The sequence below is a fragment of the Mustelus asterias genome, chromosome 10, assembly GCF_964213995.1.
Source record: "Mustelus asterias chromosome 10, sMusAst1.hap1.1, whole genome shotgun sequence".
In the NCBI taxonomy this organism is placed as follows: Eukaryota; Metazoa; Chordata; class Chondrichthyes; order Carcharhiniformes; family Triakidae; genus Mustelus; species Mustelus asterias.
In genome coordinates this window covers 7732540-7739451 of record NC_135810.1, presented here as the reverse complement: position 1 = coordinate 7739451, position 6912 = coordinate 7732540, and the positions used below count along the sequence as shown (strand labels likewise).

Below are 6912 nucleotides of genomic sequence, written 5' to 3'. Positions count from 1 at the left end.
GTGATGGGTCGAATTGTCTTTTTCTGTGCTGTATACCTCTATGATTCTAATTGTTCTCTGATTGTTCCCCTATCAAACTACATTAGAGACCCGACCACAAGGATTCTCAGACAAAATAACACAAAGAGATTAAAACAAGGAAACTAAAGGAGAAGGAAACTAAAATATCAGAATACAATGGTTCTTTTGTTCCTTACAGTTATGAATATAGAAATCACTGACAAGTCTAGCATTTATTGCCTATCATTAATTACCCTTGAAAAGGTTGCAAGGGGAGAGTATTCCAAGACTTGTCCTGACTTATGTCTACTTGTAGATGGTGCGCTGACTTTGGGAAGACAGGAGGTGAGTTACTTGAATTCTATAGATATATAGATCTCAAACAATGACGAGACAGAGTACAGGAATGAGATAAAGAATCTGGTGAACTGGTGCGGCGACAATAATCTCTCCCTCAATGTCAACAAAACGAAGGAGATTGTCATCGACTTCAGGAAGCGTAAAGGAGAACATGCCCTTGTCTACATCAATGGGGATGAAGTAGAAAGGGTCGAGAGCTTCAAGTATTTAGGTGTCCAGGTCACCAACAAGCTGTCCCATGCCAACACCATAGTTAAGAAAGCCCACCAACACCTCTACTTTCTCAGAAGACGAAGGAAATTTGGCATTGTCAGCTGCGACTGTCACCAACTTTTACAGATGCACCATAGAAAGCATTATTTCTGGTTGTATCACAGCTTGGTATGGCTCCTGCTCTGCCCAATACCACAATATACCACAAAAGGTCGTGAATGTAGCCCAATTCATCACGCAAACCAGTCTCCCATCCATTGACTCAGTCTACACTTCCCGCTGCCTCAGCAAAGCAGCAGCATAATTAAGGTGTGGAGCTGCCGGCGTTGGACTGTGGTAGGCACAGTAAGAAGTCTTACAACACCAGGTTAAAGTCCAACAGGTTTATTTGGTAGCACAAGCTTTCGGAGCACTGCCCCTTCATCAGGTGAGAAAGCATAATTAAGGACCCCACGCACCCCGTATATTCTTTCTTCCACTTTCTTCAGTCGGGAAAAAGATACAAAAATCTGAGGTAACGTATCAACCAACTCAAGAACAGCTTCTTCCCTGTTGCCATCAGACTTTTGAATGGACTGATTTTGCATTAAGTTGATCTTTCTCCACACCCAAGCTATGGCTGTAATATGACATTCTGCATCCTCTCATTTCCTTCTCCATGAACAGTATGCTTTGTCTATATAGCATGCAAGAAACGATACTTTTCACGGTATACTAATATATGTGTTAATAATAAATAAAATCAAAACAAATCAAAAATTCCCAGCCTCCGACCTACTTTTATAGCCACAGTATTCAGATCCAGTTCAGTTGGTGACTCCACACCGGCCCCCCCATAGGATATTGATCGTGGAAGATGCAACAATGGTAATGCGGTTGAACACCAAGGGGAAGTGGTTAGATTCTCTCTCACTAGCGATAGTCATTAGCTGACGCTTGTGTGGCATGAATATGACTGTACCTGTGATATTATTCATTCCTGCAACTGGTATGTACTGCTTTTCAATTGTTGGAGGAGGGATTGCAGTTACACAGAGAGATTAGAGAACGTAGGGTCAATCTCATTACAGCAGGAAAGGTTAAGTTTAGATTTAATAGAGATGCTCAAAATCAAGAAATGTTTTGCGAGAGTTAATAAAGAGAAATGGTTTCTAGTTGCCGAGGGGACATCAGGCAGAGAACATGAATTTGAAGCAACTGAACTGATAAGGAGAATTCATTTTATTCCAGTGGGTTGTTGGGATCTGGAATGCATTGCCTGAAAGGGTGGTGGAAGCAGATTCAATACCTCTCAAAAAAGGGAATTGGATAAATACTTAAATGAGGAAACATTTGAACAGGTACAGGGACTAGCTGGGTAGCTTTTTTCAAAGACTGTGCAGGCATGATGGTCTAAATCATTTCCCCCTGTGCTGTAGAGATCTGAATTATTTAACTAGTTCACTTTATGATGCAGTTCTTTGCGCAAAGAGGAACGTATATTAGGAATTGCTTGTCGACTCAGCTCCTGTAGAGTCCTTTTGGATGTTTTACTACATTATGGGTGCTATATAAATGCAAGGGTTGCTGTTGAATTTGAGTATTGATTCCTACAAACAGTGGACTAACTTCAATGCAAAATTGACAGAACAGCCTATTGTAATGACTTCAATCAGGCCATTGAGGTTGGCCTATTGGAGTATGAACTCCTTGCCCAATTAATTATTCGTGGCTGGGTGTCCCTGGAAAGGGACCATGCAGTGTCCGAGGGCACCACTGATGCCTTCCGTGCCCGCTGGGCATCGCAGGGACTGGGGTGTATTATCGATCACATTTTAATTTGATGTTTTAAGTTTCCTTTCCGCTTTGTTTTTTTGTTTCGGGCGGTTCCCCTCCTTTTAGGGAGCTGCCCCTTTCTGAGTTGTCCCTAAGTTAAGTTGATTTTGTTTATTTGGTTGGACACAAAAAGATGTCCCTGCCCAATCGATGGGCCGATCAGGGAGTGTTTGCCTTGTATTTAACCGGGTGTGTCAGTTCCTCTGGCACCCCCGGAAGTAGAATGCTGACTGCCAGCACTCTGTGTACTGCCATTAGAATTTGTAAATAAAGGGACCTTGGTGAAGGGGCTTCTGCCTCTGAAGACTTATTATACCTATGAGAGGTGCAAACTGCTGCACCCCATAATTCCCACGACCTGATTCTGCTGCAGAAACATTTTCTTCCTTCTACTTACCTCAGTTGCCCTGTATGCTAATTCGCATGAACCCTGTGTTCATTGACCCACATTAGTTCCCCATTCAGCAGCGCCTTGACTTCAGAATTCCCAACCTTGTACTCAAATCACTCCGTGGCCTTGCTCAGTCTCTTACCGACTTCCTCCACCACCATGACCCTCCAAGACTCAGTCCCTCCTGCATGTCTCTGACTTTCACGACTTGCTCCATCCACTATTAGCTGCTGTGCTTTCAGCTATCTAACCCCTGACCTTTAAACCTACCTCTTTGACCAAGCTACCAGTTACCTGTCTGAATGCCTTTTTATATGGGCCGAGGTATGTAATGCTCTGCCAAAGTCATGGCAGCACGGTAGCACAGTAGGGCAGCATGGTGGCATTGTTAAGGCAGAACGGTGGCACAGTGGTTAGCACTACTGCCTCACAGCGAAAGGGACCCAGGTTCGATTCTGGCCTTGGATGACTGTGTGTGTGGAGTTCACACTTTGTCTGTGTGAGTTTCCTACAGGTGCTCCAGTTTCCTCCCACAGTCCAAAGATGTGCAGGTTAGGTTGAATGGCCATGCTAAATTGTCCCTTAGTTTCAGGGGACTTGCAGGGTAAATCCAAAGGGTTACAGGGATAGGACCTGGGTAGAATTGCTGTTGGTGCTGGCTCAATGGGCTGAATGGCCTCCTTCTGCACTGTAGGGATTCTATGATTCCATGAAAAGCACCATATAAAAGCCAGTTGTTGTTATTGTTGCTTATCCTTCATTACAGACCCTTTCTTGTGGGATGCTGAATTTCACAGCTGTGGTTGGCATCAGTCACCAGATAAATGTCTCCCAGAATCTAACTTTCCATTCTGTTCTTCAGCTACAGGGAAGGTGGGTATAAATGTGGTCGAACAGCTTCATACATTGGGCAATGCCACCCAACTGGCAAAGGCATCTATGGCGCTTCAGTGGCTGCTGTATAATGGTGTGCAAATTGACCAGTGGCACGGTGGCACAATGGTTAGCACTGCTGCCTCACAGTGCCAGGGATCCGGGTTCGATTCCCAGCTTGGGTCACTGTCTGTGTGGAGTTTGCACGTTCTCTCCGTGTCTGCGTGGGTTTCCTCCGGGTGCTCCAGTTTCCTCGCACATCCGAAAGACGTGCTGGTTAGGTGCATTAGCCATGCTAAATTCTCCCTCAGTGTACCCGAACGGGCGCCGGAGCGTGGTGACTGGGGAATTTTCACAGTAACTTAATGGCAGTGTTAATGTAAGCCTACTTGTGACACTAATAAATAAACTTAATAAACTGCTGACCAATGTTCCTTCTAAGATTCACAAATATGCAGCCTCACATCAATCTTAAAGGGATCATGCCAGTACAACACACCAGCTGCACGCAACAAACGCCAGTCGGAGAGAACATCGGTGCTGACACGTGGCCGAATAGGAGGGAGTTGGGCATTGCTGATCCAAGTGATTTCATCCATCAGCGACTGGTGCCACTCGATGACGTACAAGTTGAACGTGACTCTCGTTCTCACCTCCAATGTGATAACACACTTTAAGCCTCGCTCCGCTTCTAGGAACTGACAAAAGAAGTCTGGAATGAACACCATTCAGTGCAGCGCCTTGCTTGTCCATAGTCCAGGTGGGTGGCACGGTCATGGTGAATCTGATGGACTGGCCACTAGCGAGATATGAAGGGCCTGCATCGATGCCCTCATCGATGCCCTCAAAGCTCCTGTCCTTCAAAGAGATTTGATTCTAATTCCATGCTGCTCAGTGAAAGACTGACGTTTCGCTTCTCGGTTAATCTCTCTCCAGCTTTGCTTGCCAGTTGAACTTGCTTGTTCCCTGTGGTGCTCTGATGCCAATTTCAATTGTATAAAATGATTGCAATTTGAGAATCAAATAAATCCTGAGAAAATTTGCATGTTCCACGTTAAATACTGCTTAAAAAGCACTTAATGACCAAAAAATTCATTAACACTGGGTCAGTTGCTAATGTATATTACACTTGTTCACTCCCAGGAGCAATTTTAGAAACACAAGCAAAAAGGCCTCTCTATTCAAGTTAACTAAATAACTGCATCATTATGCATAATTAACGCTTGTGTCTGTTCAAACCTCAGAGCAAGTTAAACCCCCTTGAACCCGAAATCCAAATTATTCCTTGCACTTATTGCCTTTCCTCCCTCACCCCATGTATTATCATTTAAAATGCAGTTCCGCCTTCAGGTAATAACACGTGATTGGTGACACAATACGAGGCACGATCTTACAGAAGGTGAATTCCAAAAGAATGTTGCTCTCTTTTGTGACTCCCCCACTGTCCATATCTTGTTGAGCCACCTCTCGGCCTTTTGGCTAAGATCAAGTGTAGTTTTTGCATCCTGCACTTGGTTGAAGTCATGAGGTTACACTAAGGCTTCATTTGAAGTAATTTTTTAAAGCAGCATCTTGGCTTTTTGGCTAAGATGCAAATAAGATCAAGTCTTGGAGGAGGTGCAACGCCTGCTCCAATCAGCTTGGATCATGTAGATCAAGCCCAAGACAGGGACGTGGGAATGCATGTCTTGTCAGCTTGGATCGGGAATGTCTCACTTGCTGAGACTTTGGATTGGACTTCGATTGGTTTGAATTGGGTATAAACAAACAAAAAAAAAATCTTGTCGGATCTCTTGTCCATCACTCAGTCCTGGACAAGTCAAAATTTCCTCCAAATGAGCACAGGAGTAACCTAAGATTTCTGAGCTGGACTTTGGGGTCAGTGGTGAAATTACAATGCTTGCTGCTAATCTTGAAGAAAGGTGTTCACAAAGTTTGACAGATCTTTGTGGCATGGGTTTTACCTTTCCCAAAATTGCATTAATTCTGACCTGTAGCAACAAATAGTGTATCCAACCTATTTCATTTGAAGGATTATCATTCATTATCAAAGCATTCTTTCTGGTTGTATCACAGCTTGGTATGGCTCCTGTTCTGCCCAAGACCGCAAGAAACCGCATGAATGTAGCCCAATCCATTGCGCAAACCAGCCTCCCATCCATTGACTCTGTTTGCACTTCCCGCTGCCTTGGCAAAACAGTCAGCATAATTAAGGACCCACGCACCCTGGGCATTCTCTCTTCCACCTTCTTCCGTCGGGAAGAAGATACAAAAGTCTGAGGTAATGTACCAACCGACTCAAGAACAGTTTCTTCCTTGTTGCCATCAGGCTTTTGAATGGACCTACCTCGCACTAAGTTGATCTTTCTCTACATCCTAGCTATGACTATAACACTACATTCTGCACTTTCGCCTTTCCTTCTCTATCAACGGTATGCTTTGTCTGTATAGCGTGCAAAAAACAATACTTTTCACTGTATAGAAATACACGTGACGATAATAAATCAAATCAAATCAAATCATTCACTGTCAGCCTGCAGTGTCAACTTGGCAGTGCCAAATTGGTAGTGCCAAGCTGTGCCAGGGGGCAATGCTGGGGTGGGGGCCCCCTGGGGATCCCCATTGTGTAAGGCGATGAGTTCCCATCAATATTACCACGGTGGTGTGAGGTGGTGAGGTGGGGTGGAGGGTGGGGGGTGGGGAGGGTTGGAAAGAGAGCCCTCAACACTTCTATGGTTGGTTTGGGCAAAGGTTCCACCAAGGACTGGAGACTACTCTGATGCTTGTTGGGGGAGGGAGGGGGGAAAGGTCGGGGGGGGGAAGAGTTTAATTTCCGTGTTGATTGGGACCACTTTAAAATGGCACCCCGGATCTCTGTGGAGATGGTCTTGCCCCAAATTGTTTCACTCAGAGTGGCTGAAAATCTGGTCTGAAAACACAACCGTTCATCTGGAGAGATACATACCGGTTTCCAGTCAGAGCTGGAACTCTGACAAATTACACCCAGACTAATCAGGTAAAAAGTAGAAATTCATGTTTGTTCAAGTGATTGCAAGACATTTTGATTTGATTTGATTTATTATTGTCATATGTACTAGCATACAGTGAAAAGTATTGTTTCGTGCGCGCTATACAGACAAAGCATACCGTACATAGAGAAGGAAACAAGAGAGTACAGAATGTAGTGTTACAGTCATAGCTAGGGTGTAGAGAAAGATCAACTTAATGCAAGGTAAGTCCATTCAAAAGTCTGACGGCAG

At 44.4% G+C, this 6912-nt stretch overlaps 1 non-coding gene across 1 annotated transcript; it reads left to right on the top strand.

Annotated features, from left to right (window-relative positions):
- The first annotated feature begins 5111 nt into the window (after window positions 1-5111).
- On the top strand, window positions 5112-5310 carry LOC144500131 (U2 spliceosomal RNA). Its single transcript, XR_013498927.1, has one exon. It is a non-coding gene; the product is annotated as a U2 spliceosomal RNA (small nuclear RNA).
- The last annotated feature ends 1602 nt before the right edge of the window (window positions 5311-6912 follow it).